Here is a 10,198-nt window from a genome sequence, read left to right as displayed (position 1 = left end):
GGGGAGCCGCTGGAGTGGATGCAGTGGCTCTCTGGACAGAGGATGTTCTCAGTGGAGGGAAGAGCCAGTGCAGAGGCCCTGAGCTGTCGGGACAGCACAGCAGGAGGGCTGGGGGTCAGGAGTGGGGAGTGGAGGGAGCATGAGGGCGGGTCACGGGGTCAGGGCTGGTCGCAGAGCCTCGGGGCCACAGAAGGACTTGGACTACAGCTCTGAACTGAGATAGATGTCTGGCCTGCTGCAGGAAGGTTTTGAGCATAGGAGAGACTCTGCCTTGTGTTTTTACAGGGATCCCCCGTCCGCCCCTTCGGGAGGAGCAGAGTATGGGGGTGGGATGGGTCGCTGGGGCAGTCCAGAGGAGGGGCTGAGGGTCGGGCTCCAGGCAGAGGCCCCCTGAGGTCAGGCCCAGCCCTGAGCTGAGGCCTTGGGCCTGTTAGGAAGGGGTGGGGGAACAGAGGGAGGTGTGCTGGGCACACGCTGGCCAGTGCCCCCAGCTCCCCTTCCCACTGCCTGCTTACAAGAACTGCCCTTCCCTCCGAGTGGGGCAGCACTGATTTCATTCACACCCCAGAGCTCCCTGTCAGTCAGGCCGAGGCGAGGCCAGGCAGTGGCAGAATCCACACCTTCGCCCGGTTCCCGACAGGGCCCATCCTGCGACCCGACCCCCTCAGCTCTCGTCCTCGACCAGTCACGTGCCTGAGAATCCCTGTTCAGCCTATGCTTCTCGAGAACCCCATCCAGACAGGGTCAAGGCCACTGTGGGCTTGGACACTCCCGGGGGTGGCCTGTCTCAGAGGGGAGGACCGGGGCCAGCTGCTGAGAGTGACCTGGGGCAGCCGCCGGCCTCGAGAGGACCCACGGGGCTGGACAGTGTGCATGTTCTGGGCCCTTCCTCGGACCTGGGAGTGGGCTAGGCATCCAACTTTTTTGAGCCATGCTGGCCTGAAGACTGAGATCCCGCAGCCTGCAGGTCTGCGTGTGATTAGGAGGCTGGGGTAGGAGGCGGTGAGAAGGGCATGGAAGGGAAAGGGGCTGGACAGAGGCAGTGCTCACCTTCCAGGTGAGAAAAAACAGGAAAGGAGCTGTGAGGGAAGGAGGCCTATAGAGCCCTCGCCAGAGAGGGTCCCACCTGGGGGTGACCAGGGCGGGGGCTGGGATCATGGGGGGCCACGCACAGAGGCAGGGCACAGGAAAATCAGTCCCCACCCAGCCCAGGGGCCTGAGTGACGGTCAGCAGTTCCCTTGGCTGCGGAAACCTAGAGCCAGGCTCTTGGTGAGTGCACCTCCTTCCCCTTGAGTGTGGAACCTTCCGGTGTTGTTTATTTATTTACCCCCGGGCCTGGAGAAATCTCTGGCCTGGTTTCCTCCTGAGTCAGTGTTCCTCAGGCGATGCTATCACATCTCATCTGGTCGGCCATGGCGGCTGTGGGCCGGAAGGCTGCACACATGGCTGGGGCGTCCAGAGCCACGGGACAGTGCGGGGCCAAGGGAAGGGCCTCTCCCATCACCTGTAGTGGTCCTGAGGCCAAGGGGCTGCCTGGCCAGGGCAGAGCCAGTTGTTGGAGCCTGTCTGCTGCTGGCGGCGCTGCCCGCCAGCCCCTGTCCTCCTCCCATCTGCTCGGACTCTGGCTCCAAAATAAGCAGGGAACAAGGAGGAGGCAAAGTAAGGGGGCTGCTTTTAAGGGGAGACCCACTGTGGGTCTGGCAGGCAGGCTGGGGTGTGTGGATAAGCTCACCCGGGGCCTGGTCCAGTGGGCTGGGGGGTGGCTGTCAGGGGTCCCCAAGTCAGCAGTGTCTGCTCTGTGTATCTTCCCGAGCACCTGCTCAGAGGGAGGTGGAGCTGGGGCCCTGGGGAGGGGGCACGGGGGTCGGGTGTGGCCGGGCAGGAGGAGCCAGCGCCTGAGGAAGGGCCGTCCTGGGTGAGGCCCGGTTCCACTGCCCAGCAGGGCCGCCAGACACTGGGCTCAAGGTCACTCTGGGCGGGTGTTAAGTCCAGCTGGTGCTGCAGTGGCCGGGGTCGCTCAGGAGGGAGGCTTTCGCTGGCCTCCGGGGGGACATTCTCAGCTGGGTGGCAGGGTGGGCAGGGCGCTGTGGGTGTGGGGGTAGGAGACGCAACCAGGGAAGCTGGCTTTGCCCAGAGGGCAGCATCCGGGAGGGCGGTCTGTCCCTGTCCCCTTCCAGTGTTACTGGCATCAAGGTAAGCAGGGGTCATCTCCTCGGAGGGAAAGCTGTGGCTTTTTAGTCCAAAAGTACATGTTGTTGTATCAGAAACCATCAGAGCGTTTGGATTCTGCCGTGTGTGATGTCTGCCAGGCCCACGAGCTATAGGGTATGAGGGAGGCGTGGCCTGCGCTTGCTTTGCAGACCTTTCCAGGGAAGCCTCGTGCCAGTATCCTCCCTGATGCCTGGATCCAGGCTGGTGATGCAACCTGTGCCCGCCTCCCGCCACCAGTGGCAGCTCCCTGGGAGAACAGGGGTCTCTGGGGGGACAGTTTCTGCCCTCTGGCCCCTGTTGGGGGGGGGGGTCCCGGCCAGGGCAGCCATCTCTGAGCTGCTCCCTAGGGAACTGTGGGAGGGACGCTCCTGGGGTGGGCCTGCCCTGAGCTGGGCCCAGGCCAGGCAGGCTTCTCCACTGCCCAGTCGAGCCCTTGGTCATTGTCACCCCAGCTGTCCCCACCCTGGCCCCCTCCCCTTCCCCGCATGACTGGTGGCTTCTTGTCTGTCTCCTCCAGCGTCACCTCTTGGACCTCCCCCCATCCCGCTAGTTGGCCGCGCGCCACACACACCTTCTCCCCTTCACAGCACTGCTCTTCACCAGTCCCCCCACCAGAACACAAGCCCCTCGGCGCCCAGACTCACCCCACGTCCCCGAGCGCAGAGCAGAGCCTGACACACAGGCTTGGTCCCCCGAGGGTACCGTGATGATCAGACAGGGCCCAGGGTCGACTGATGGCCTACTGGGAGGGCCGGGGGGGCCCTGAGGGGATGGAACTAGCGGATCAGGGGTGGAGCACTTTTCTGAGACAAGAGACGGTGTCTGTCCTGAGTGAGGCCGTGGGGTGCAGCGCTGATGCCACCGCCCAGGGGTCCCAGTGGGGAGGGGCTCAGGCCCAGGTGTACTCTTCTGCATCCCAGGGGCCGGGCGGCCACCAAACCATGGAGGTGGCCTGAGGCCACAGCTGTGAGCAGCAGCCCCACCACCCTCCCCCAGAAGGCAGCCTTTATTCTTTCTGTCCTTTTCCTTCAAGGGGAAAATACCAGTTTGGACCCTCCCCCCGCCCACCTTGATCCCGTGTTCAGGAGGAGTGGGGCCACAGCCTCCCTGGCAACACCCTGGCTGGCAGCTGCGACCCCACTTCTGTTCTGGGTTCCTACTGTCTGAGCTGTGACTCGGGCTTTCCATTCAAAGCAGGAACATGAGGCCAGTTTTAAAGCACAGGTGCTTAAGTGAAAACGCCAAGTCAGTTTAAAGAAAACCACGGGTTAAATAACAGAGCAGGTGACCAGTGGTGCTGTGGGTGCCGGGAGGTCCTGGGTGTTGGAGGACCCACGGGCCCGAGCCCTGCAGGCCCCCAAAGGCAGCCCCGAGGAAGTCGCCCCCCTCCCCAAACCTCAGTTTCCACAACTGGGGTGCCGTGCCCAGCTCTGGACACCCCGCAAAGCTGAGGCAGGGAGCCGTACTCTTGGGAAAGAGGTGCAGGACGCCCCCCCCGGGGGGGCCCCCAGTGGCCAAGGGTGCAGCCAGGCCCTCTCCCTGGCCCCCCCCGGTGCCCAGCTCCCCCGGGAAGGCCCCTCCCTGAGGCCCAGCCCTCAGCTGCCCTGAGTCCAAGGGCACATGCAAACGGCCCCATGGGGTCTGCTGGCCCGGGCTGGCCGGGCAGGGGCTGTTGTGCCCAGAGGTAAAAGGCCCGTCGTGGGGCCACAGCTTGAGTTCAGGCGGGTGGAGGCGGGGAGCAGAGAGGCGGGGAGTGGTCAGAAGCGTGCAAGCAAAGGACACGGGCCTGTTGGGTGCCACGCGCGGGTCTAGGCCAGGCTCGAGAAGACTCAACGAGGTGCGCACAGGGACCCGGCACTCGGGCTCAAATGTCCACCCAAAGCGGAACTCTGGGCTCCAGCTCACCAGGTGCGCACGGGCAGTGAGAAACAGGTCCTTCTTAAGAGGGGAGGACATGGGTCAGCGGTGACGGCCACAGGGAGGGAGCTGACGCAGGGATGGCAGTTCTGGAGGGCGGGGAGAGGGGCCCACTCTTCAGAAGATGGAAACGATTTGGGTGGTTCAGGCCCAGGAGGCCAGTGACAGAGGCGTGTGGACAGGACATGGGTGTTGGGACTCAGGCAGGCCCCCCCCAGGCCTCTACAGAAGGCTGCAGGGGCCCAGGAGCAGCTGCAGGTGGAGGGGGGACAGCGGTGCTGAGTCACAGCCCCACCTAGCTCCACGGGGGCCGGGGTGTCAGGTGGGTGGTCTCCCTCGGCCTTGCTGGCCCTGTGACCTGGGGTCCTCCCCCCGTGCCCCGCACGGCGGCCACCTGAGTGACCTCTCCTTGGGCCTCAAACGCCCCCTCAAGCACACCCTGATCTAGTGGCCCAGGGCTCAGCGTGGAGCAGGCTTTCCTTGGGGCGGAGAGGGGGTCTGGAGAGGGAGGGGCTGGGCCCCGTCTCTCTCAGAGGAAGTGGGGACCTGTGAGGAGGGTGCCCCACCCGCCGGGTCCAGGCCTTCTCAGGCCAGTAAGCCGATAAGCCATCAAGCCATCTTCTGTCCTTGGAGACCCTCTGGCTTAGCCTGGCCTGGATGCAACACCTTAGGTGACCTTGACCCTGGGCTCCCTTCCTGCGTCGGAGGTGGGGGCAGGAGGAGCTGCTGGGAGTGAGGTCAGGGGCTGGCGTTCCACAGCCTTGCTCCGCCCCAGCTCCTGACACAGCTGCGAGGAGGGTGACAGCGGACCCGGGTGTCACGTGGTTGGAGCTCTGGGCCAGGCCATGGGGGGGCATCCAGGGTACAGGGTGCCAGATATGCAAAGGCCCCAGAGAGGTGGCAGCAGTGTGTCCCCACCCCTGGCTCCAGGCCATCACCAGATTCCGTGACTTGAGACTTGAGAGGGCCGTGTCTGGGGAAGGGCAGTGTGACAGGAGGGCAAGTGGGCCTGCCAGGCGGTGAGCCAGGGTCCAGGTTTGGGGGTCGGGGGCAGGGCAGGGAGGTTTTGAAGGGAAGTATCTGCCTGAGACCACAGGAAGGAGAGCAACTTTCAGCCACAGGGCTGCTGAGTGGGCTCTGGGTTTGGGGTCCTGCCCTTGCAGCCTTGGGGTCCAAAGGTAGGCGGGTCAGTGAGTCCGGGAAGCCTATGAGGGGCTGTGATGGAGCTTGTCAAGACCCTCAAAGGACCCAGTTTCTCCCCACAGCTGCTGGGGGGCCCCCGTGGGTCCACATGTGTAGACCGAGCCTGCCAGGGGCGCACCTGCCGCTTCTCCCCAGCGTCCCCTTTCGAAGAACGGCCCCCCTCCTGCCCTGGGGCCAGACCCTGGGGCGCCCTGAACCCAACCGCAGCCCCGTCCCCTGGACTGCTGCGTGCAGAGCCTTCCTGGTCCAGGGATGCTGTTCACGCCTGACTCAGGGAAGAGGCCGGCCCCTCACTCTCGGCGCCAGTCCCCAGCATCCGTGCTGTCCCTCTGATGCCAGGCACGTCCCCACCTCAGGGCCTTTGCACTCTCAGTCCCGCTTTCCTCACCCCCTCCTTCCCGGACGCCGGCCCCGCAACCTGTGCAGCCTGCATCGCCCCCCCACCACCCCCACCCCCACCCCACTCTCTGGAACTGGGCCCCTCCCTCACCACTGCTCACTTGCTACATTTGGTCTGATGCCCACCCTTCTCCGTCAAGGGTCTTCAGCAGTGCCCCCCCTCCATCACCGCCAGCTGGCCCAGTAAGTAACTGAGTGACAGAGCCCTGACTCCTCCACGTGCATGCCTGCTCCCCACATGCCATGTGCAGCAGCACAGATGTGCGTGTGCACCTCCCTACACACGTACATGGACCTGCACGCAGGCACTACATAGACCAATGTGTGCACACGTGTGCCGTCCTGCACACGGACACAGGCACGGATCTGCAGGCATGCAACCACAACACGGATGTGCACCCGCGCTGGGGGCTCCTCCTGGCCGGCCCGCCCCCTTGTCTCTCCCTGTGGCTCTCTCGTCTGTCTCGGTCCAGCCACCCTGCCTTCCTTCGGTTCCCCAGTCACGCCATGGCACCCCTGCCCCCCCCGCACCAAGTGCCCCTCCCTCCCCCACTCCTCAGTGCTTTCCAGCCAGACCCAACAGCACTGTGGTGGGGCATCCTGGGTGTCGGGACCTGGGGACTCATGAACAGTTACTGGCCAGGGAATAATGTGGTCATCCTGCCCTTGGCCCTGTGCCTCTGGGCTGACTGGGGACGTCCTCAGGGGTCCAGGAAAGCCCAGTCAGACCCAAAGAGATCGAACTGGCGGGAGCCTCCGAGGGGGTGGGGCTGTCCCGAGGTCCCCCTGCTCACAGACCTCCCTCCCTGTGTCCGCGCACAGCCCCGGGCTCCACCACCCCATAGGTGGCAGTTGGCTCCCAGACTTGGCCCGACACGCACAGTTGCCCCCAGCCACGATTCCCATTTACTCCTCTGTTGCCCTGTGGCTGCACTGGTCAAGGACCACATGGCCAGCCCCACTTTTCTCATGGGTGTGTTAAAATACAAATAACAAAATTTACCATTTTAACCATTTTTAAATGGTAGTTTAGTGGCATTAAATACATTCACGTCATTGTGCAACCACGACCACCATCATCTCCAGAACCTTTTCATCTTCCCAAACTGAGACTCTGACCCTATTAAGCAACAGCTCCCCAGCCCCTGGCACCATCTGCTTTCTGTCCCTATGAACTTGACTGCTCTAAGGACCTTACGTAATTAGAATCCTACGGTATTTGTCCTTTTGTGCCGGGCTTGTTTCACTGAGCATAATGTCCCCAAGGCTCATCCATGTTGTGGCAGGTGTCAGAATTTCCTTCCTTTTTAAGGCTGAATAACATTCCCTTGTATGTTTTTATCACATTTTGTTTGTCCATTTGTCTGTCAGTGGACACTTGAGTTGCTTCTGCTTCTTAGCTGTTGTGGATAATGCTGTTATGAACATGGGTGTACAAAAATTGCTTTGAGACCCTGCTTTCAATTCTTTTGGGTAGGTACCCAGAGGTGGAATTACTGGATCATGTGGTAGATCTGTTTTTATTTTTGTGAGAAACCTCCATACTGTTTTCTATAGTAGCTGCACCATTTTACCTTCCCACCAACAGTGCGCAACGGTTCCAATTTCTTCATGTCTCGTCAGTATTCACTGTTTTCTGGGATTTTTTCAATAGTAGCTATCCTTATAGGTGTGAGGTGGTATCTTAGTGTGGTTTTGGTTTGCATTTCTCTAGTAATTAGTGATGAACATCTTTTCATGTTCTTACTGGCCATTCATGTATCTTCATTGTGCATGTCCGTTCAAGTCCTTTGCCCAGTTTTGAATCAGGTTGGGTTTTTTGTTGAATTTTAGGAGTTGTCTCTATATTCTAGATATTAATCCCTTATTAGGAATACAATTTGCAGATGTTTTCTTCCATTCCGTGGATTGCCTCTTTACCTGCTGATACCGTCTTTTGGTGCACAAAAGTTTAAAATTTTCATGAAATCCAGTTTGTTTTTTCTTTTGTTGCCTGTACCTTTGGTGTCTTATCCAAGAAATCAGTGCCAAACCCAGCGTCAGGCAGCTTTTGCCCTATGCTTTTTCCTAAGAGTCTTACAGTATTAGGTCTTTGATCCATTTTAGGTTAATTTTTGTATGTGGTGTTTGGTAAGGGCCTCAGTCTGGTGGGAGAGACCAGAGAAGGGGCGGGCGTGGTGGGGAGAGGTGGGGTGCCCGCTGGTGGGCCACGAGGGCCTGAGCTGGCCCGTGAGGAGCAGGCAGGGGTCCCATGCCAGAGCCAGGTGGAGGGTGGGCTCCCCAGGATGCATGGGGTTGGGTGCGGGGGGTCATGTGCGGCGCTTGCGAGGACGCGGCTGACGGTGCAGTCTGTTCAGGTGCAGCCCTGCACGGAGGCAGGGGACAGGCCCACTGGACCCCATGCCATGTCACCTGCCCGGGTTAAACTATGTTCTGAGAGAGGGGTCACCACAGGGAGACCCAGCGCCTGGGGGCCTTCTTGTCTCTGGGGGCCCCAGACAGCAGGAGGGACCTGCTCTCCTGGGTGACCTTTGTCCCTGTCGCTGATCAGCTGAGGGAGAATTGGCCACTTGGGGCCTGCCTGTACCTGAGACTTTAAGACACAAAATTGAGAAAAACGGAAATGTCAACATGTGGTTCTCCCAGTGTAGCCAGCATCGCCTTCAGGAGGCTGGGCACTGGGGGCCCTGGGCAGACGCTGGGCTGGAGCCAGATGTCGGGGGCTGCCGGCCGAGGGCGGGGCCGGGTCATCAGCAGGGACCAGGGAGCAACCACTGGGTCACTGTCGCACATACTTATGGTCCAGGGCAAGTCCCTGGCGGGACTCTTGTCTATAAACCTTTCTTATGACACAGTTCATGAGGGAGGTATAGGAAACATGGTAAAATGCACAAATCCCTTGTAATTTCACAACACAGAGCTCATTGCTGCTTGGAAAATAACTTCGCAGGCCTCTGCTCACACAGTACGTGCACGCACGTGTGTGTTGGGGGGCACATGCCTGTGGGTGCGTGTGCTGCCTGTGCCCTATATGCATCGTCCTATGACACTCGCTCGAGAGCACCCACCCTGTGCCCGGAGTGGGGTCATCTCGGGGCTTCTGTTCTAAGCGTGATCGCCATCCTTGCTGGGGCTGTGCTGAATGACCAGCCGTTTAGTTGCTGCTCTCAGCAGAGACGTCTCCTGGTACATCCCCCACCGTGGGCTGTGGGGCTGCGGTGAAGCAGGAGACACTCAGCGCCCCAAGGCTGAACCCCTCCCCCCTTGCCGACTGGGCACCTGCTGTGTGCGGGGCCCAAGTGCTGCCGCGGAGGGCGGGGCAGGACAGGGTGGAGGCCCAGGCGGCAGAATGGGGGGCGCTCACAGGTGATGGGGATGGGGGTGGGGGGAGCACTGGCTGGGTACCAGGCTCTGTGCCGGCCACTTTACCTCTTAGGGACCAGCTCTGGGTGTGCTGTGATCAGTGAGGGACAGGCTCTGAGACGGGGGTCATGGGCCCGGCCACACAGCTGGGCTGACACCACCCTGAGAGCAGTGGGGTGCATCAAGGTCCCCCTGAGCGGCAGGGGAGCCCAGGGAGAGAACGGGCTCGGGGTCAGCTCCAGGGCAGGATGGCGGGGACTGGCAGGCATGGAGGCGGCTGGGAGAGTGACGGGCAGGTAGGGGGACATGGACAAGACTCGGGGTCCTTCCCACCCAGGGCCTGCTGTGGGGGGACGGGGGCATTAGGGGGTGGATGCTGGCCATGGCAAGATGGGGGTGCTGCAGGGAGCAGGCAGCCAGGCAAGGACAGAGGCTGTGTGGATGGAGTGAGAGGGGTGCAATCCTGGGCTCCCAGGAAGGGGCAGAGGCTGAGCTTTGGGGATGCCCTGGTGGGAAGGACCCAGCCCAGCTGATGCAGGTGGTCGGGGGAGCCCTGGGAGGAGCATGCAGACTTCCTGGGTTAACAGGGGGCTGGCAGAGAGCTGGTGCTGAGGCCCTGCACCAGGTGTGAGCACAGCTGCTCCTTATTGACCGGCGGGGGCAGGGGGCCTGAGAGGCTTGGCCTGGGACCAGGCGGCCTCTGGGCCGCCCCTGCCTTGCCCTGGACTTGCTGTCTCCCGATGGCCTTGCATTGCTCTCTGGCCTGTCCTGCCGCCCACACCTGGCCACCGCCCTGCCCATTTGAGAGCCCCTGCCCTGGAGAGAGCAGAAGTGACCCCACTCCCGGGAGGTCGTAAGAGTCGGTAGCACCCAGTTACCCTGGTCTGGGACCCCATGGTAAACATGTGGATGCAGCGCCAGCAGCTGCAGGAGAGGGTGCGGAACCACCACATGGAGTCCTAACCACCACCAGACGGAGGTCTGAGGCTCAGCGAGGGTGAGGTCGCCGGGTCTGGGTGGGCAGGGCAGAGTGGTGGGGCGCTGGGCTCTCTCCCCTCTGAAGACCCTCAGGCCTGGTCCTGGCCTAGCTGTGGGCACTCTTTC

The 10,198-nt window shown here is 61.7% G+C and overlaps 1 protein-coding gene across 1 annotated transcript in view; it reads right to left on the bottom strand.

The window, feature by feature from the left end:
• The window catches only part of RSPH14 (radial spoke head 14 homolog), a 61,551-nt gene that overhangs the window by 16,524 nt on the left and 34,829 nt on the right, over positions 1-10,198 (bottom strand). The window lies entirely within an intron of this gene.

The sequence above is a fragment of the Lipotes vexillifer genome, unplaced genomic scaffold (assembly GCF_000442215.2).
Source record: "Lipotes vexillifer unplaced genomic scaffold, Lipotes_vexillifer_v1.1 scaffold1783, whole genome shotgun sequence".
Taxonomy (NCBI): domain Eukaryota; kingdom Metazoa; phylum Chordata; class Mammalia; order Artiodactyla; family Lipotidae; genus Lipotes; species Lipotes vexillifer.
This window is presented reverse-complemented; position numbering and strand designations above follow the sequence as displayed.